This window comes from Taeniopygia guttata, chromosome 1A (assembly GCF_048771995.1).
Source record: "Taeniopygia guttata chromosome 1A, bTaeGut7.mat, whole genome shotgun sequence".
NCBI lineage: Eukaryota > Metazoa > Chordata > Aves > Passeriformes > Estrildidae > Taeniopygia > Taeniopygia guttata.
Genome location: NC_133025.1, coordinates 37,493,208 through 37,515,902, shown reverse-complemented (window position 1 = coordinate 37,515,902; position 22,695 = coordinate 37,493,208). Strand labels below are relative to the sequence as shown.

Sequence of the window (22,695 nt, the reverse complement as noted above, 5' to 3'; positions counted from 1 at the left end):
AGAAAGGAACACATCTACTTTACATACTGTGTCTCAACTGGCAGAAGGCATCTCAAAATCAATAAATGTGATTACTTATTTTTCAAGTGATTTACCAGAAACTTTTCAGTAATGTTTCCTACGGTACAATGAATACTGTTCTTCAGACTTTCAAATTAATTATTCACTTGCAGTCAAGAGGTTGCTTGTTCAATTAATGAAAGATGCAGGTATCCTTCAAAAAAATTACCATCAGGCCTAAGTATAAATCATTAAAATAGCTTGTTTCATGCTTCATTGCAATTGCAATCACATTCAGTACACCGGCAGGGAAATCCATTAAGCTTACCTGATATCACTAGTATAAAAAATTATTAATATCTTAGAGAAGACTTGATGAATTGCCAGACTACATAAAAATAAAAGGAGTATCTTTTCTGCAGACTAATCCAGTGTCAGCAAAAAGCCAGTATTTTCTAAAGTTTTATTTTCTTGTCTTCAGTATCTGTCTAGCTGGTGCAACGTCATCAAAATAGGGATCCCTGAGAATACAGTCACTGGAGTTGACAGAGAATACATTATGCTTCTCTGAAGAAACACAGTCTGTTTTTCTTTGGGAGACTGAGGCAAAGGATGCAAATGAGAGAGAGGCTGCTCTTACAGAAATGTCATTACCAACTCTCACAGAAGCCTTTTGCATGGAAGGGAGGTTGAGATGTATTTCAAAATTTGAAAAAAATTCACCTTATCACTTTCAGTGGGATCAATCCCTTATAATTTTAGGTATATAAAAGGTATCTCATTTAAGTTAAGTTATCTAGGTGTCCTCTCCAACCAGTATTAAAAAAGTAGCCTACTCCAGGAGGTAATTCATCCTGGCTTAAAATGTCTTAGGTTTGTGGGATAAACTGTCCACTGAAGGTGCCTCTTTTTGTCTTTTCCTCTCTTAGAGGGGAGAGGGTTGATAAAGCCTCTTCTAGATATGTAACATCTAGCAAGACAATACTAGGTGTTTACACCTGTTGATAAAGTCCCCAGTACAAGACAGTGCATTTAGTCCTTGTTTTGCTGTAGCTTGATAAGATGATTTTTAGAAAAAAAAATGCAATTCAATCCCCTAATTAAATTAAAGCTCAGTACTATTGGCACTAGTCATTCAGAGCAAACAAGAAAAATATCTTTGAGTCCTTATTTTACATTTGGAGTTTTGGGAGACAGCAGCAGTGACAAGGAACTGCATGGAACAAAATGTGTGCTGCTGCACCAGAAAGTTCATGCACTAGTCTTGTATCATAGCAACTGCAGCAAGCATTACCTTTCTTTTGTAAAAGGTAGAAAATCACATTCGTAAGCCAGCTCAGTGACAAGATAAACATATTTCAGAGGGCAAGAGTTTATTAGAGCGCTGCACTTTCCACCACTGGGTACAACGACTACAAATAAATATGTCTTCTGCTACATTTCCAGGTGATAAACACATGAATGATTTAATAATGAAATTATAATGTCATACATAATAGTCTGTCCACATCCATCTAAGAACCATCTCTGAAGCACTAGTCATTTAGGTCTTCTGTGTTTTTCACTTCTAATGTGATGCATAATATCACTGATGTTGAAAAGCCATTATATAAAACTCTGTGTACCACATGGGAATATACCTTTAGAACAATGTTAAGACTGAGAACCATAGGGATGGATAAAAATATAAATAATATAAATGTGATTAAGTTGTAGAAAAGGTAGTATTACCTCATTAAAAGCTGCTCTTTAAAAAAGAGGAAAAAAAATGATAAACCAAATCCAAAAGGATATATATTAGATACTTCCAGAAGGAACATGAGCTTTTAACATATGGCATTCATGTCAAATAATATTTGACCATTAGTTTTCTGAGTCTACCTAAGACCCTGGGGATAAAATTTTATCCTCTTTCCCCATGTCCCTTTATTATTATACTCTATTTTAATTTTTCATACTTCATTTTGTGCTCATTTTCCTCTGTAAGAGAATTTACATTTTATAAATCCTGTTGACAGAATTTGCTTTGTTTTTCTTGGTGTCAGACTTAGGCTGATTTAAGAGAAAATGTCAGCAAATGGTGTTCACCTATCTGGGAGACTGAAGCTAAGAGAAATATGCATTGTTTTGACAAGTTCTGGAAACTTGTCCTCTGACAAACCCCTGGATCCCAAGAGGATCTGGAAAAGAATCTTGATATTCAGCAAGACATAATATTTGCATTAAGGATATGAATTTTGCTATTTCTAAGAGAAATCTTCTTAAATCTGGATAATTCATAACTGTCTTCAAAATAATTTCTTGCATGTACCTGACAGATTTTTATTTTCAGAAGCTCAGCTCATTCGGCTTTGTCTGGGTTCAAATCAGCAAACAGAGAACAAGCAAACAGCCCAGTAGACACTGCTCTCATTGAGAATGCATATAACACCACAGTGCTTGTTAAAACAATCACATATTTTTTTTCTCTAGAAATGCTTAATTTAGTGCTTGTAAGATGTCTGCTTTAGGGATGAATCTGAATTTAGCATTAAGGAAAGATGCCTTCTATCTTCATTGAAAGAAGTTGACAGTTCTCTAACAAAAGGGACCATATGAATCCTGATTGAAGCCCCTGGGTGTACCAGACTCCCTGCAATTTGCAAGGTGGCTGCTTTAACCAACCTTTTAAAATAAACTGGACACCATTAAGAGCTTCCAAATTACTTTAGTGGTTCGCATTCAACTTGCAAAGATGTAATGCATGGAAATACATGCTTTGAACCTAGATTTTGCTGCAGGGATACCTTAAAATCTATGTTACTATCAACTGAAATTGCATGCCAAAACCCAGCACCTCTTTTTTAGCTTTACTACTCTTGTACCTCAGCTTTACATCTGTAAAATGGAGACAAATACATTTTAACAAATGGTAAAAATGGCCACTGTTACAGCTTTCATCCAAAAACATACCCATGTGCTTTGACTTTGCCCAGATTCTTTGCAGAAACTTTGACAGTATGCTTTCTGCTTAGATCTGTGTTTCCCTTTGATGTACTAGTTATGCCAATGAGATAATTTTGCACTATCTAAAGCTCATCCCCTAATTTTGCACTAGCTAAAACTCATCCCCTAATTCTAACCTGCAACTTTCAAATCTGAGCAATTCTTGCCTGTTTTGATGCAAGACATTGTCACTAACTGGCAAAGGCAGCTGTGAATATTGCACACATCCCAGCTCTTCACAAATTGCTCCAAATGCTTCAAGCAACATTTCACCTCCTTGACCATATCAAGTACTCCATAAAGCTGAGAAATCCACAATTTGCTATCTACACAGTTGGTTAGTCTCCACTATCACCCTTTGTCTCACTTTCATTAGTGTGTGCTAGTACTGATAAGATCTCCTCCCATAATCTCTTCATTGACCTCCCTACCACATAATGTTCTGGAAATAGGAAGGTGTTTGAAGGCAAAACACGGTGCTTAACATCAGTATGTAGAGCTGAACAAAGATTACAAACACATTCCAACAAGTATCCTCTAATGGAAAGATAAACTGCACTCAGCTGTGCTCATGAAACTTTTTCACTTGCTTTACACAAGTATCTGGATTTTTTTTTTTTTTGAGTTCACAAACTTAAGTATTTGAATGAAATGAGGAATATTTTATACAAAATAAGACATTATTTAATACATCAGGCAGGCAAGTAATAGCGCTTTAGGCAAAGATACAATTTGACTATAGCCTACATAATGAGGACCCGCAGATAATATGCAAGACATTTTTCTAGATTTTTGCATGATGCCTGAAAGTAAAAATGCACTGGATTAGGAGAACAATGAATTATGAAGGTATGTGACAAGAGGAAGTGGTTTTAACAATCTGAATTCGTTCCATGGATACCTAAAATAATCTCCTTTCAAAGTACTTGTTTCAGAAAATCAAAGCAGTCTAGTTGCAGACAAGACATGACAGAGCACTTAGACATGACCATTGTTTCACCTATCCTTCCTGTTTCTACTTTCAGCATTTTCCTACATGCCCTTAAACTTGCCAACTCATTGAAGTTCTTTTAAAGTCAAAGTAAGTCTTGCCGGTTAAGCTGGGTCGGTGCCTGGAATTTGTTTTAACATTGGCATACTTCATTAATTTCTAAGACCTCCGCCAGCCAAGTGCCTAAGTATGCAAATAAAGAAACTTTTCACAAGAAGATCATCAGACACAGCAGGACTCCAATCAATGTTCTATCATAAACGCCAGAAAATTATGGTTCCTTCAATGTATCCTGTCCTTGCACAATTTGACAAGTTGCTTGCATTGTTTCTTTGGTTCATTACCCGTTTTTGCAAGCAGAAGCAGGAGCCACGTCTATCAAACATGCAGTTCTAGAAAACAAACCCAAAATCTTTCCTCTTGAAGTATTCATTTAATTAGAGTAACTGAAAAGAAGCACTGTATTTGTCACACGTTTTGTACTGCATCTGAAGAGCTTTAGACCACAGCACTAGACACACGTACTTGATTAGGAATGAGAAACCATTAGTCACATTCTTGCTAATGCCAGTGAAACTCACATACCCCCAGGGACTTCTGTATGGGGTTGTGATTCAAGGAATCTGAACACATTTAGCAAAACAACCTTTACTTGCTTTTTAAAGTAACCTAGAGCTTTCGAACTGTGAAGCCCTTTTAAACACTTCTAAATCCCTCACTGCCATGGCAGGTACATGCAGGGTGGTGCCAAGTGTATTTCTCCTGCTGGGGGGAATGGTCTTAGAGAACAAATAAGACAACTGAGATCATGACATAAGAGTAACATTAAGAGCTAAACCAAAACTCGACTTCTGAACGTTTGAGGATCTACAAATCCATACTAAGAGCAGATCAACAGTGAGCAGTAAGGTGATACCCCTTTCTTTGCCTGCACACAGCTCATTGTTATAGGTCAGTGAATCCATAGAGGATGCAGGTCACCCTGTCCCTTTCTTAGAGCCTCTGGATGTCAATACACAATTTTTCATAGAAACAGTAGATGTATGAGAAACACCAGGAATTTCTTTGATTAGTATAGCACACTTCCATGTTTGCCAAATAAGATGCTGGTACAGTAGTCTACAGCAGTGGATAGGACTTGGTCATCCTCAGTTACACTAGATACCTATTTAAATTACAGTGTTCTGAAAATACAAAATCCCTAGATTTAAGTGTCTGTGAGGTGAACAGCTACCTGGGATGCAAGACATTTGGTGTCAGTAATGTGCAAGGCATCTACATTATATGTGAGTTAGGAAATAAAAGGTCGGCATTTAATCCCCTAGGTAATCAACAGAAAAAGGCAGTTACATCCAAAGGGTAAGCAGGAAAGACTGGAGAGGTAATAGCAAAGAAAAGGACTTAAACTATATGCCCACAGTAGAAAGTTTGAACTCTGTATACCTTTATTTTACTCAAGTTAAGCCCTGCAAGTGGAAGACAGTGTTTAAGCTACTTCTACACACATAAAATACACAAAACAGGGAACAAAATGCAAAAATCAGCCTGCACAACACACTCCATGCAGATGCTCATTACTTCTCAACAGCACACCAGTGAAGCACATATTAACAAGCATTCTGGGCTGCTGCCATGAACTCTTCTCTGGCACCTATATTTCAGGTCATGTTTCAGGAGAGTAAGGCAGGATTCAGCTGAATATAAAGATTTTATAGCTACTTCCATAATTGACTTTTGAGAACAGAAATGTCATCTTAGCTCATTAAGAGGAAGAGATAAGAAAATAATTGGACAGTTTTAGTTAAAGCAACTACTCACTAACATGCCAATATATCAGCTGGCAAAATTTCTCCTTCAAAGTTCAATTCAACATGAATTAATCCTTTTTAAATCTTCTACTGTGATCTCAACTGCTCATTATTCATGAAACAGCTATGCTGACCCTTCACAGACAGATTCAAGAGTGCACAAAATTTGTAAAATCAATACTTTCCTTTATTCCACAGACTGCAAGAGCCAAAGCCCAGGCCCTGAATCAAACTAGAAATTTGCAGAATCCATAAATTTCCCTATAGCTATTCTATGTTCATAGTTAAATGAAAACATAGCCAGATGGACTCATACTTCAGTGCTTTTTCTTCAGCAAGTGTAATGCATCACCTGTCACACTGAAACAAGGTGACTGCTGAAGCCTTAATCCTAAATTACTTTGAGGTCTTTAAGGTAGAAAATCATCCCATGTACATTTCAAAATGGGTACACTCAGCATATTCAAAGGAAATTTTTTTAGAGTTAAAAAGAATAGGAATGCATTTATGCATGTGCTTTAATGCAGTATCACTTTGCAAGAAGTTTTTTTTCAGACTAGAAATTTATTTTAAAGGACGATCTAATTAGAAAATTATATCCTGCTACAGGAAATACAGCTAGCTCAAGAGAATAATTAAAGAAAAATGCATTTTTGCAAGGTCAGTTAATTTCCATATTCTTCCATGGATTTCATAAGTGCCTTAAGAAATAATTTGGTTTTAGACCCAGTGGGGAAAAAAAAAATGAACTAGTGGAAGATTTACATTCCTTAAGATAATTATACATACCTTGCAAAATCTGCATATCCATACCACAGGATCTGAATAAGTCTTTGCCAGAACCCCTTCTGGTTTCCACTTATTTCTGAATACAACACTTAATCTGACATGATAGGGACAGCAGAAAGTCATTACCTAGCTATAAATTCCTAACAGAACGTATAAACAATCAGAAGAAGGAATTTTGTAAGATGAAATTTAGGCAAGTGAATTAAACAATAAATATCCATCTAGGAAGATACTTTATTTCTGGAATGTACAGGGTTGTTTTATATTTTTGACATGAGGCACATAAACAGCATCAATTTTTAATTATATTTTGAACAATCTTTGGAAAATAGTAATATGTGGGCTGAAGAAAGATATAAAGAGGTAATTCCATCAAGAGCTGTTGACAATATCATAACAAACAAAGGGAGAAAATCTTTTGATGGAATTATCTTCCTGCTGCTGTTTGTTAAGTTTTCTACACACTGGATGCAAGTGATGTTTACAGTTTTCAAAGGCAGATTCAGTCAAATTAATTAACATTTGTTGAATGAGCATAAATAAACAAAATACAAACTGCTCATGCAGTTCTTCAGAAGTTGAAAAGAAATATAAAGCCCTATTACTTCTTGTTACCTCATCACTTTATGAAGTTAAAATCTCATTCTTCACTTTGTATATGGCCAATTCCCATTCCCAAAATTGAAAAGATAAAAGAGATGCCCAAACACAAAATATCTCATGGTATCTGCATGTATAATTAAAGAAAAATCATACCAAAACCAGCCCCTTAAACATCACGAGATAAGCAGAATTTACCATTCACCTTTGCAAACTGTCAGTCAACTGCTTCAGATGGGAGGGAGGTATTGAAATATCAAACCTCTTTACTCAACCTTGTCTCTACAGCATATTAAGAAACCAAAAAGATCCTCCTGATAATTGTTCAGAGGAGAACTACTCCCAGTAATTATTTGCCCAATGTCAAAGTCCTGATTTACTGGTAACCTCTTCTGCTGTATACAGTCCCTCACGCTTAAGCATCTTTATTTCTAGAACTACCTGTCTTGTTTTTGCATATGAGCAGAAGCAGGGATTTATTTTTCCTGTCTGCATCTGATTAAACTCAATCTGAAAAAAAACAGTGTACATAACTATGTTAGCAGAATGATAAGTAAATCTGTCTTCACTCTGGTCATGATACTCATCCTATAAATCTACATGATGTAGCAAGTATTAAATCCAGCAGTTTTATACAGCTTTGCTGCTGCAGTACAGCAAAATTTGGAGTGGTTTTGGTTTGTGACAAATATTTCTTACACCATACTGTCTTTTGCTTAGAATGGGAAGATGTGGCAAACAGAGACTAAACCAAAATTTTTATATTTAATTTGCAATTTCACTGGGCTTTTTAAAATCATCCTTTACAAGAGTAGGCTGACAGCAACAGAATAGAGTTGGACCCCTCCTATCCCTGTCACCTCATTGCAGCACTCCCTAATAACCTTACCATAACATGGTCCCAGAGTTGGTAGCCTCGCAGTGCCATCCATGTTAGAGCATTCTGGCTGCAGGATACATCCCTGAACACATGAGAACTGCTGGAAAAACAGTGCCTCTGAAAATGTAAAGTGGGTTCAGTCTGGGGGGACAATGGGCTTCCTCACACATACTCTCATGCAAAGTATTTTCTCCCTGCAGGCCTCAAGAAGGAGGTGCTGGTTTGTTCAGTTTAGCAGTAAGTTGTGACTATGGGAAAAGGTGTTAGTTCAAGGCCTAAAGAACTTCTTAATAAAAAACTTCCCCCTTGAACCTCTTTGAGAGCTTGAGCCACCCAAATATTTTCAGATAACAGGGTAAGCCTATTTCCTGAAGCCTAATAGGATTACTCACAGTCAGCATCATGACAACAACGTATCTGGCAAAGGGCAAGTTAAGCAGAACACAAGGGTCCTTCTTTTCTTGATTTTGTTTGCCAGGATTGTATTCCATCTCTCTTGCTTCTTTCACAGATTTTCCTGAGTAATGATCCAGGTTACAGCTTTAGCAGAAAGTGGGAAGCGACTTCCTCCTGCATCTGCATGACCTGAATTTCAACATCAGTAAGGAACAAAGGCTTCAGTGGTCAGGCTCCCTGTGCATCTGACCTTCAAGGTCTTGCTCATCACTGCTGCCTGGAAAAAACTACTGGCTGATTTTGACAAAACTTTGCAAAAAACATAAAGGTCAAAAATTTATATTTCTTAACTCTCAAGCGGATACACAGCCACATGAAGACAAAGCAGATGTATTTCTGAGACTAAACATGCAATATGAATTAAATGTATCAGACATTCATTATTCTATACATAAAATCAGACTGCTTATAAATTAGCAAAACCAAAAGCTTAATGCAGTTCACGTGTATCTTTAGTCTATTTTTAATAAATAGGTTCTTGGAACATTTTTATTCAGGTTTGAGATTTGAAGATTTTCAAGACCCTCTAGCCTTTTTGCCCATAAAGGCCAGGGTGCTTTCAGAACAGATTTCAGATCTTAACTTATTTACAAAGATTTAGCCATTTAAGCATTTATTTGGTATTTGGTATTTTTTCAATATCTCAAATGTTCAAGATTTTATTGCTCTGCATTAAAGGGCTATCTTGGAATTTATATTATTGACACTGCCTAGTTTAAGATAAGTTCTGTTTGAAGGGTTTAATGTTATCTTTAATCCTGACTTGTGCCAGGCTTTTGCAGCAAATCTAAACATTATTAATTTGCACCTTATGTTACGTGACTGCTTTTCACATGGTGTTGACAGCAGTCATGGACAGTGGTAGTAATTTAATTGTGCTCAGAGATCACAGCTGTCACTGATTCTATCATCAGATACTTTCAAACATCTTTCTTATTCCATATGCCAGCGGTACACAATCCTTTTTGTTCTCATAATCTCTTAAAAAGTCCCTCTGCCATGTGTTTACCATCTTGCCAATGAGGATAGGAGCTCACTGATGGAACTGCTACTTGAGGTTTCAGCCTAATCCTTATCCAATTTTTAAGAGTCTGGAGAAGGCAGGGATTTAGGAGTAAGTTATAGGCCAGATAAACTGCTTAGGTTTCTTGACTATGAAACAGTAAACTATCATGGAGCTGTGGGGATATAAAAGATAGGTGGAATTTTCAAATAAAATATAGTTGACAATACACTATTTTTTAATAGAAAATGAAACATCTTGAAAACTTAAAAAAATATTATTTTCACAAAAAACAGAATAGCTTAGGAATTAATTTTTAAATTTCAGTCAATCTATTCTTAGTCGTACTGCAATCAGAAATCATTTTCTTGCACTGAGAAAACAGGTGTAATAGGACACTACAGATGTTCTTTTTGTATCTTAGCTTTTCCGATGGCTCAATTTACTTCATTTGATATTTCAAATCTTTGTGGAAATGATTTAACATTGAACAAAACTACCTTGTAGTAAATTTATGGATCTTCAATGAGACATTGTATAATCTACTAGTCATATGAAAAAAATGTATATAAAATAAAATAATAAAGGATAACATAAAATGAAACCGAAAACTTTAAAATACAATTTCTTTTTTCCTAAATGAAACATTTGAATTTCTCTTGTAACAAACTAAAATTAAAAAAAAAACCTCAAAATTGAATGCAAAATGAGAGCCAAAATATGAAAAATTCCTTTAAAAACAAATTACATATTTTGATCAAATCTCTAAAGATACACAACCAAAAAACAATAACCAATTTTTATGCATACTACACATTTTGGTATTCTTCCTAGTACAGTGACATATATTTCTTAGAGGCATTCTACCTTCTGTTTTGTAAACAATTTTCTTCAAAAAATGAAGAACGCAAAACCTTCAAAAAGTTGCAGTCCTTCTGGATAACAGAATAATTCCCTTGGCTATTTTTAGTTCAATTTTCAGAGAAACAGCACATTACAAGAACCCCTATCAGCTGAAAAGGTGGCTGCACTAATGTATCTCACCATGAGTTCACCCTTTCCTGGGGATGAAAGTACTGAAATTACTATTATTGCCAGATTGACTGAAAGAGAATAATGGTGCTCATGGATTCAAGATGCTTTTGACACAGCTTGTAGGTGTGGTATAAATGCCAGGTTTTAAAAATGGCATTTCTGCCTGTAAACATTTTCGGCAGCAGAAAAATAATGCCTGATCTCCTTGTAGACATGTAAATAACTGTCCGAGTGGATTTACTCCTCTAACATATCAAAATCTATAAAAAAAATTTACAAAGAAGTTGTGAATAACAGAGACGAAAGTCTTCTGGTTCATCCTCCCCAGCCCTCTACGGCCACACACATGTGCTTGAGGAATAGCAGGTACCAGCAGACAGAGACTGTAGGGGAGGAGACTTTGGCACTTGATAGATCTTCACAGTCTGTCAAGGCATACGTGGTCTGTCAGTCCCACTGCATCCTGCTGGGCACCAGGGGAAGAATCTCTCCAGGCAGCTCACTTTGCTGCAGTGGACACCTCATCTCAGAGCCAGTCTAAATGTCCTCCAAAATGATGATGATTTCATTGGGCTTGTAACCAAGACACATTTTAAGTGCAAGTTATCATTGCAGATGTGTGAATTTTTAATTAACTTTAGTAATATAAAGAGTAAGTTAAGTATCTAGTATTTATTATTACCACCCAAAAGACCCCAACCCCAGGCAAGCTGTGAAAGTCAGGAAGTAGATTTAAAATCATCGAGAAAATAATAAGAAAGCATGCTCACTGTTCTTCAATTTCTCTACATGAAAAAACCCCAAAAAACACCCTAATGGATAGGCATGAAGCCTGTAGTCGTGCTGGAAAGAGAACAGAAAGGACTAGAATCCTCTTTACTACCTGGTAGAACTGAGAATTAAAATTCTCATCTGCAATGTTGCAGAAAGAATTAGGATGCAAGAAAGGCAACAAAAGACCAGACAGCAAGAGATTGTGGAAATATGATGAATTGCAGCAGAGAGGGATGCCAAGCTCAAATCCTACATGAAAAAAAAAGGGTGAATGTCACCTACAAAGGTCAGAGCTCTAGACATTAGCAGGGAGTGGAGTTTGGAGAATTGAATTGCTGCGTCTTCTCTACCCTAGGCACATACAGCCAGACAAAGGGCACTACAGACAGCAGCACAGGGCCTGCAGCAAAAACTCTCCCATGAAATTCCAGCAGTGAAAGTAAGCTACCTTTACATTAGTCAAGTACTTTGTTTACTTATTTTTCACCTGAAATTGCCATGCTCTCTCTCATTTAATGTAAAATTCAGGTAATTTTTGCTCTCTGACAGACGACAAAATTATCAGAAGCAGCAGAAATTAAAGGGCAGAGGGTACTTCAGGAGTGAGAATAGGTTATGGCAGGCTAAAAACTCTACTGTAAACTTAGCTCTTAAAATCCCAAGCACATACAATATATACTACTACTGATATGATACATCTGCAAATAATCAATGCTTATAACAATTAGCTATCTTCCTTATAAAAAGTCCCCATTTCCATATGCAAGCATCCAAAATTTTCATTTTCCAGGAAAGATACAGAAATACTGGCATAAATACAAAACACCCTAAAAGGGTTATGAAGAATTAAAATTTGAGTAACAGGGTACATATCTTATACTGAGTAACAATTAGGACTACTGTGCTAAAATGCAACAGATAGGGCAAACTATGAGAGAACCAACATTTAGTTCAGTATTAAATTGCTAGAAAAATTAATATTGACTACCACTTTCTTTAGCAGTAGAGCAGAAGAAAATTCTGCAAAAGACACAACTCCCTTTTCTTGACTGTATTGCTTCAATTGCTGCAAGGCAAAGAGGCAGCAGTATCACAGAGGCCATTCTTCACTTGCTTTGCTATTTTTTGTGGCTTTTTCCAAATGAGAAGAACACTGGAGAGAACAGTCAGAGGATCTCTGACCTTCACTTTTTGCTAACTCACTGCCTTAATAAAGATGTTTGCTTTCTCATCCCTCATTCAAATCTCTGCTTTTCAACTGGCACCTCTAATACTACATCTAAGAGAAATCCATGAGAAATTCATGCCTTATTCAATTAATAGCATTCCAATATTCTGATTGCGAGACACTTAAATACAGATGACTGTATTAAGTGTGATAGTTAAATGGGCTAAAGATTCATTTTTAATAACAATATGAAAACTGGATGTTGGAGACAATATATACACACTGTCCAAAAGACAAGTGGCCATAGTGTACTCTGTGTTTGGCAGTGAAGCTCTGCGTGTGGCCTTCCCTTGGTATTACTTCTCTTTCCCTCATGAGGCACCTGATACATTCACTGGCTTAAACACACACTTGCTTTTGGCCTCAGATTCATTCTACAGAAATCCAGGTATCAAGCCAAAGTGTCACTGTAATTAATGCTGGTGATGAGTAAAAACAAGAGTGCCAAATCAAAGTTCAAGTTGGAAGCCAGTTCCATCTCCTGCAGACAGACTTGTCCAGCTCTTGGCTGCTTCTCCCACATAAAGCAAAGAGAATCTGGTTGTTACAGATAATTACAGAAAACATCACAGGATTGCCTCTTGTGACAAATAAAAAGACTCCACTGGATTTTCATTCGCCTATTCAAGTTTTTCTCTAAAAAATTGCAAATTTACTCCTTCCTCCTCTTATTAAAATATAGGTATGAGCCAGGCACAGTCTGTCTGCAACACAGCAAAGCCCAGGAGCCTCCCAAGATTGACAAGGCACTCAGCCCCCACTTTTTTGCTGTTACTCTGCTATTAAAAGCATTTGGCAGAGTTGAACATGGCAAGCTGCTGGTTCAGGCCTCTGGTCATTCTCAAATCTGTCAAATGTGATGGCTTACACTTGGGAATGCTGGAGTGTGCATCCTTGGAAAATAAACAAGCTATTAAGGGCCCTGTTGATTGTGCAGCATGTGAGTCCATCTCATTATATCTTTATTCACTTCCACTATCAAAATAGTCTGTCAGTAGAAGTCAAGATATTTATTTGTTAGCAAAAACAATTCTGACATCTACTGTTACTTCATTCTGTTTATTTCCCTTTTGTCTTATCAAATTCTTCAGTTTAGGTTTTCCTAACAATTTTTTGGCTTTTTGTTTGCTTGTTTTTTTCAGAGTTTGTCTGAAAGAAATTTTCACTATTTTATTTATAGTTCAATTGCTGAAAGTAATTTCTTTTAAAATCCCTTTCTTGAGACATTTACAAAAGCAGAAGTCTCTTGGGGCAGAAATGAAACAAACTGAGATATAAACCAATTTAACAAATTTTTAAAAACACCTACTGAAAACAATGAAATATATTTCATAAAGCAGAGCACAAATAAAACCTGATCCTACCAAGCCATTTCAAAGGAATTAGAAATTCATAAGGATAATGCATATATGCATTTTTAATATTAGAGTAAAAATAAAAGCCCTTTATGTTCTAATGTATAAATGATCCCTAAATATCCTTCCCCTAGGATTGGCATTTTCCTAAGACTTTCCTTAGAAAACGGAGATTGCCTTTGTTATTAAAACTCTAATGCAGAGGATTTTTAGCACTTCTGAGTGATTCAAAATACAAGTTTCTTGATATTATGTAACATAACTTTTCTTCACTACACATAGGATTTAGCAGAGATCAAAATTCTCAACCACAGATACCTAAACTGTGGCACTTAAGCATTTAAGGACACTCCCAAATGGCCTGATTTCCCCAGCTATTGCATGCCCTTCAGTCTGTTGGCAGACAATCTGCCTAAAAAAATGGCAGATAATGCATCTGAGCAGGGAAAGCAGGGAAAGTCTCCTATTACTTATTTGTTTCTATCTATTGCTCCCAAATATGAGACAGATTAATTTGCTACTTTAAATTATCTGAATTAATTTCTTAGCCTATTTTTACTTCTAAAGTTTGAAGGGGGGGTGGGGGGGGGAAGCTGGTTTACTCCTGAGTACTGAGTCTTCATTTTTTATACACTGATGCTTTTTATTTCTCTGAAACCAATGAACTTCACAAATACTCAAGAAAATTTAATGAGAAATGCTAAAATGTCCTGTTTAATGCTGCTTGAAAAGATCCTTCCATTTGAAAGTTAATAATTTCTGAGTCAGGTTCTGAATGCATGGTATGTCAAACTTGACAGCTTTCCCAAAGAAAGGTTGTGTTTGATGATTATTTTAGGGAATAAGATTTGATGAATATTCATGTTCCAAAACCAAATTCACTGGCTTAAAGCTCTTCAAACTAGCCATTTGGTTTCCTCTGCCTTTTTAATGCTTCCTAGATGCTTTTTGCTGAGTGACAACTGACAAGTAAAAACACTAAACTGCATTTTCAAGACCACATCTTTTCTCTGTAATTGCATTAAAATCAGTGGACGTTTGTGACACCTCTTTTAACAGGTTACTCCCCACACTGAACATCTACTGTGATTTGAAATTGCTTCCCTAAAAATAAGAATGTTAACCTCTACATTGCAACATACTGCAGTATAACTGGAGTATACAGGGTCAGTAAAAACTCCCAAAACCTGAACATTCTGAATGACTGAAGAGAGCATATCATGGAGCTAGTGTAAGAAAAAAATTCTCCACATCTAAGATGAAGAAAGGCCATCAGTTCACCAAATTCAGCCTTCATCACACTGCAGCTTGGTACCATTAAAGGCAACTCAAAAGCTGGCAATCATTTCTTATTTCTTATAATTCAGGCATCATTTTGCAAACTGCCACTTTCTCATGCACTGCCATTTATATATAATATTCTTACTGGGTATGTAGGTTTCAATGTTCAGCCTAGTGAGTTCACAACATGCAACACTGTGAAAGATAAGCCTTTGAAATGGTGCGACATTTCAGGGTGAACAGCTGAGCCATCATTTTCCTAGCAAGCCGTATTTCATAGACAAGATTAACCTTGTGCAACTGAGAAATTGTCTCCTAAGGCCATGATATGCTACACAGTCCTATGAATCTGTCCAGAACTTACACCCCAACAACTAATCATGTAAAGTCCTAAGTAATGAGATCTTCAGTTACTCCCTTACTGAAAGTGGGACACAGACATTATCAGAATTGAGCATGAATTCTAAGTGAGACATAGATGAGAGCAGAATACTGTATGCAACTTCAAAAATAAATATAACCCAAGAGGAACTTTCCATAGTTTAAAAACCTCTGCTAGTAGAAAAAGGTCTTTTATTTTCCCTTGCTCACCCAGCAGTGCTGTGCTGGCTCAGTATGTTCTACTTGGAAATGACACAAATAATATTGGGAGGAGAGAAAAGGCAGAACAGCTAACAGTCCCATTGACATGATGGCTGCCTGGCAGTGAAGATTAGAAGCAGTGATGATAGGCAAAAGCAAAGATAAGCAGGAGAGAACAACCAAATCCTACCTATTCCTCTCAATGACTAATTTACCCAAACCCAAAGCTCTCTTTGTAGGCTACTTGTGACTTCACCTCCCCCAGTGACAACACTCCTTTGTGTACAGCAGTGGTGACCTTTTCCTGCAGGGCTCTGCAGCACTAATCCACCCTGTCAGCCATCCCAGGAGCCTCTTCTATCTTTAACCTTTGTACAAAAACCTTACATATCGTGGTAGGCAGAATTAGTAGCTGCTGCCAGAATCAAATCATTAAAGCCAAATGAGTTCATCGACATATTGTCACTACAATGAACAACCTAATCTCAACTGCTGTAAAAAATATTGATTAAAAGATTTTAAAGAAGTAGCTGCAGTTATTTTCAAGAAATTGCCTGCAGAAAAATGGAATCTGGAAACAGCCTTCTGGAAAATTTCTTTTATTGTGATCTAGGTTTAATTATTTTACCTAACTTCATTCTCACTGTTTTCTAATCAGTTTACTGTGAATTGCTCTAATTTAATTTGATATTCAGGTATTTGATGGATGAGAACTTCTTTAACCATTTTCCTGCTATATAGAGATTTTTTTTCATTGTTTTATTAATACTTCCATTAACTTAGTGATATATTAACAGAGCAATGAATATAAAAAATGTCTCCAGTGAAAACAATCACTGTGAAATACCATAATTCTCCTGGTTTTTTTTGTCTAGCAAATTGTTTATTACAACCTGCTCTGAGAGTTAGCATTAAATAGGCAGACCACCTACAGTGTGCACACAGTTATATCTAACACCACCAAGTGAGTCAGGAGATTCCTCTCCTTGATTAGATAATGAGTTCTCATGTATCAAGTCTGGGAGGTCTCCATTATTTTATAGCAGAAATCAACCATCAGTAGTGAGACATGGTATTGAAAGCTTCATAAAATAGCTTTTTTCCCCAAATCTAAAACAAATACAGAAAACAGAAACATGTTTGGCATTTTCTCTTTCATCGCATCGTGGCTGTCAAATATAGCAGACCTTCTTCACATGTGAGGATTATGTAAATAATATACACTTGAATTTATTCCATAAAGCATCAGGATTACTAAACAATTACTTCTTGATTCCCTGTGGGTCATATTCCTATTGTGTGGTTCTGCATTTATTTTCTCAAATTAACTAATACCAACTTTCTGCCTTTGAGAATTCACTGAGCATAATTTTAAAGTATTTCCCTGCTTTTCCTTTCAAAATGTTAGGATTCTTTTTGTCCAGATACATCAGATTTGAAGTTATCAAGGAACATTTCTCTGTCATTTTTACCAAGTGCTAATTGTACCTTTATAATCAACCGCTGCTGTGCAGAAAATCAATAAATACTTTATCAAAATGGACATAAACATTACTATCTGATAAAAGCCTCTTTTCTAATCCACTGTTAGTAAGATTATGAAATCTATTACTTTTTTTATTCCATTGTAATCACTACATTGTTGACTCTCTAATACTATTTTGCTTTGCTTTTTTGCCTTTTATGCTCTGACTTCTTTTCTGACAGCACTCTCACAGATATTCCTTACAATTTCTTGCCTTCTAGTATTTATTGCTAATTTTTATTTTAGTATTTTATGTCACTGCATTTGAGAAAACCTATATAAAAACTCAGCCCAGTGAGAAGAGTCAATTTAACAAGATGCTCTGGGCATAACACAAAGTCTTGTCTATGGGAAACAGAACATTCAAGTGAGAACAGCCAAATACAATTATCTAGCAACAGTGCTGAATTAGACCACACGGTGAAACAAAGGGGCTTTCCAATCCAAATCTCTAATTTCACAGCCCCACTATCTCAGTACAAAATACCCTCAATTTATCTTTTCAGGAATTATTCCATCTATTTTAGGCATGCCATTTTAAGAAAGAATTCTGCTGAAAAGAAACAGTACCCAGCATGACTGAATCATTGAGGTGATGTTTTGGACGGAATTTGAATAATGGCTGTAAAGCTAACTTTGTAGGAGTAGTGTCAGATGATCTTTACTAATGATTACTGTGAGATGTATTATGGTATCCTCTAGAAATAACACTCAAATATTTTAGTTGAATATGTTCCCTGCACACTGGAGCAACATGCAACTAAAATCTTTGCCCCAGAATATTTGTAATTTCCATAGTGTGTAGTACATGAGAGGATGGGAATACAGCCACCATAAGCATAGAAGCATCAGTGGTGACTACATGCAAAAACTGAGCAAAAAAGCAGATGAAGAAGCCAGACGGAAGTTGCTTGCATAATCAATAAAATGAGAAGTAAGGGTGTAAAGGGCAGATCTATCACAGTTAATAAAAATAATATATTCTTAAAGTGCAGAAAAAAAGCACAGGCAATGTATGGATACTTTTGAGGAGTAATTTGGTATATATGACTTTCAAAAACTTAACTCTAGAGGATTAAAAAGGTTGATAGCTAGTCTGCAAAACTTAGAATTTAAATTTTAAAGAAAAGATCAGCTCTTTTTTTTCTGTTTCCGTGATTTCAAAATAAGAAAAATACTCAGCACTGGGATGTTCAGAGTATCAGGGAATGTTTGTACATGTAGGTAAAAATATTAAATACCGTATACTTCCCAAAACTGGTGATGGCAGAGTAATAATAGAATATCTCCTTCCTTTGATATTGTAACAAAAGGAAAATATCAGCATATGCTGCTTGCTAATTTCTACTTCTGAAATATACAGCAAGAGATAATGTAAATTAGGTCTAATATACAGCACTATGCTGTCAAGCTGGAATTGGTAAATAATTAGCAGATCCGAATGACATTGTCAGAGTAAATTTTTAATTATCTAGTTCATCAGACCAGAAGAGCCAAAATAGCTTCTGGAACCTAATGCATCTTTGCGAAATTCTTTGATGAATAATTTTACTCTATCTTTAATCACCTGGAGAACACATCTATATCACTAGGAGGACACTATCACTGCCTTTTTCTCTCCTTGGCTCATAGTGTCACTATTTATTTGTTACCTTCCTAAGAAAAGCCTTATACTTTAACCTTCAAGAGCGAAAAACTTATCCTCCTGTGTCATTGCTAACCACTTAAGGACACAACCTCTTAGTTTGTAACACCTATCTGTTTACAGGGTGATACTCAAAGTCAACCAGCTTTAGGCAAAGAGCCAGCACAGATGGTGACAGCATGAGGAGGCAGCACAGCTTCTGAGCACCAATTCTCCCTCCACTGAGAGCCTGATCCCTCACCGTACACAGCAGAGAGACACTGACTCATGGGTGTGTACCACAAGCACATGCTCACACCACTTGGACAAGCACCTGTAGGCAGAACACAGGTAGGCATAGGAATGCTGATATAAATATAATGTGCTGATTGGGGATTTGCAGTGATGGGTTTTCTGCAGAACAGAAAAGCAACACTTTGAGTTTGCTCAAATCTTGTGTGACTTAGGGGTGGACATGGTAAAGGAAAAAGTCACAGTTTTGCCTTCTGAAAAGTTGCCTACAACAAAAAGCATACCCATTTCTTCAGTCAGTCTAGGGAAAAAGAAACAGTCTGTGTAGATTTACTGTTCTATGACAATTTAAAAACAGTAAGTGACATAGTATTAACCCAGGAACCTCAGATCTTTACCCTGTTTGCCTGTTCAATTATAGCTCACTATTTGGTTTAGGATTTTGGTGTTTATTTTTCAAGGTAAAGCAATTAAATCCAGGCAGCTTGAAATAGAGGCTACTTAATAATGATTTAATGAATTCTGTTATGTGTTTGCTGTAAGTTTGGGCTGAAATACACCTGTAAGTTTTCAATTTTGTGTTAGGTGAAACAGAAAAGATTGGTTTCTGTAAGGGCAAAGAGAACTCATGTTGCAGCAGTTTTCCTGGCTTATCCTCTGATTCTTTTATTAGATCTTCTAATTATTGAAGTCCCAAAGCACCTGCACATAATACAAAGAGTCTGGCTGAAACCCAGAGCATACTCATCCTTTTCCAAAAAATCTATAAAACATATGCTATTCTGTCTGAGAAAGCAAAGCAGACTTTGCATTTAAATTATACAAATGGCAATATGCATACAAAATGGCTGATTGCTTCCACAAAAATTAGCTGGAACTTATCAATGTTTCATATTAAAAATTAAATAACTCTTAGGCTTAGAACTTGAATGACTAAGTCTATGACACAAAAAACTTTTGCTGAGAAGGTAATGGGACCTCTATCTGTGTTTATAGCAGTAAATGTACCAAGATCACAGTCAGGGAGGTAAGTCAAGCTGCTTTAGTAAATCATTGCCAAACATCAGCCAATCACCCAGGATCTCACCCCAGCATCCTGAATCTCTCTCATCTCCCAAAAATGTCATCGTCAGTTAAAGCCAAAAAAGACAAAAAAGCAGGGCCATTGCTTGTCTGTGCACACACACAAAAATACCAGCCCCAAGCTCAAACCAGAACAAATTAAAAAACCCCTTTATCAGCTAGAAATCTTGAGGAAGACATAGCAGCAATATGGCATATCTCTTTTAGCCTATTCATTACTCCAGTTAGACTACTAAGCTTCAGAGGTGAGTCACTAACAAAGATGGAAGGTGGACATAAACGGCTTCACTATATAGGGCGAAAAAAATCCTAGCTTAAAAGCTCCCCGTTACAATGAAATACTTTCCCCACTTCCTACATTAATAGATGTAATATTCAAGTTGGAGAGCAGGCTAGCAAGTGACTGATGAAATAAAAATATAGCTGCAGACAGCAAAAAGATTTAAAGTCTGTTGCAATGAATTAAGTTGCTGCCATCTTAGGAAACTTTGTCCTCATCTCACTCTCCAGACTTCTTGGCTGCCATGTTTGTTACCACCCGCTTGGCAAGAGCTGAAATAATTCTTTGAATGTTCCATATCAGCAGCAGTATGTCAAAGACTTTTTTCCAAACTGAATACTGACACAGCCTTTTGAAGCTCTTTCTCATTCCTGACTACTGTTCCTCTCTCCCTAAATCCAGCCAGTGTTTATCACTTAAGTTTACTCTGATATTAGAAAAGACTGAAAGATAAGATGGAAGAGGTCAGAGCTACTGAAAACTGGTACACTGGAAAAAAAGGTAAGACAACAAAACCAATCTGGAAAACAAGTGGTAATCATCTTCATAAATGTAACTGAACAGCAAAAGCAGGTTCTCATATTTACTGCAGAGACAGAAAGGGACAGAAAAAATAGTAAAATTTCAAAATGGAACCTAAAATCTCACCCTCAAAACCACTGTGGCAATAAAATTAAAAGAGAGGATCACTATGGAAAGGCCTATAGCTAATTGCTGAGTTACTAATAGAATCAAATACCTATTAAAATGGAGAATCAGAGTCTATTTTGAATTATAGTCTATCCTAGAAAGGTGCAACTAGAGGAAAGAGTTTGGTATATTTTTCTTTGGTCAAACAAACAAGCAAACCAAACCAACTGACGTTGAGTATAAGAATGAAACTAGCTGGAAATGTGAAAAAAAACCAAAGAACACAACTACTGGAATACAGGACAGCCAGTTAAACTTAAAAGACACCCCAGGAGGTGTAATGGAATTCAATACTGCTTCAAAAGGAAAAATGCAAGGAAAAAGAAATTACCAAAGTGAGTTTAAAGTCCAAAGATTAAAAAATTCCTTTCTTGTAAAAGAAAACTGGGAAGGAAACCAATTAGTAACATGGCCTCAGACAAGTCTTGCAGGCAAGAGATAACACCAGAGAAGAAGCATTGTGAAGTAATGCTACCCAAATGGGAATACAGAAGGTTTTATAAAACTACCAGAAGAAAAAACTAGCACTAGGAAGAGAAACCCATTAAAGAAGGGGGGTCTAACTTTAAATTAGCAGTAATTCAGAAATAACTGAGGTAGCTTATTATGTTTAAAAAATCCATCTCCAACTAGAAAAAAAACTCTGCCAAAAGTTTGTTCTTAAGAAATCCTTGCTTTACCAGTGACAATTTTTTTTTTTTTAGAAAACTTTTCTAAGATTCTCTTGGAATTTACAGAAAAACAGCAGATGGAAGAGCTGCATAGAGAAACATCAACATAATACTAGCTTTCAGGAAATGCATGAATGATTCTATATGTTCTTGTCCAAAAAATTATTTTTTTCTCTGTCAAAAATAAGTCCTTTAACAACACAAAAATGAAAATATACTGGGAAACCAAAAAAGCCTATCCCTTGTTTAATCAATGGAAAATTAAAGCATTGAAGTGAATTAATGTATAAAGACTGCAACTTATTACACACCACACCTTCAATTATGTATTTTTTCTGAAAAATTGTTGCTGCCACACATTTTTAGAGAGCCTCTAATATTAGCTTCATGAGCTCCTGCTCTGATTAGAATAAGAAGCCAGCTGATTCCTAGGGCTTGCATGAAGTCCTGATGGGACTGGAGCCTTTATTACAAACTGGCAGCTAAATATGTATCAAAGAACTTTGAAACTGTAGCACAAAGAAAAACTATCAGTAAATTTTTTACTTTTTTTTTAGAGGATATTACTTGCAAGTGCTATTGTGATAAATGTCTTTCCATTCCTGACACAATAAGCAGTGATTTATCTAGATTTAATACAGTTCTCCTCATGTACTTGTCTTTGAGTTTTATACTCAGCTACTGCAGGTTAAACTCCCTGTTCCATCCCAACTGCACATAGAATATGTTGATGCCTCCAGGCCATGTCTGGATTTCCACAATCTGGGGATAACTGGCAATTAATGAAATGTTTTTTGCAATTG

At 36.2% G+C, this 22,695-nt stretch overlaps 1 protein-coding gene and 1 long non-coding RNA gene across 20 annotated transcripts in view; one reads left to right on the top strand and one right to left on the bottom strand.

Moving 5' to 3' along the window:
* NAV3 (neuron navigator 3) overlaps positions 1–22,695 on the bottom strand; it is a 521,462-nt gene that overhangs the window by 66,927 nt on the left and 431,840 nt on the right. The gene's annotated exons all lie outside the window — the stretch shown is intronic.
* LOC115493517 (uncharacterized) lies at positions 3–22,171 on the top strand. Its single transcript, XR_003958357.4, has 3 exons — positions 3–19,267; positions 20,934–21,032; positions 21,926–22,171. It is a non-coding gene; the product is annotated as an uncharacterized lncRNA (long non-coding RNA).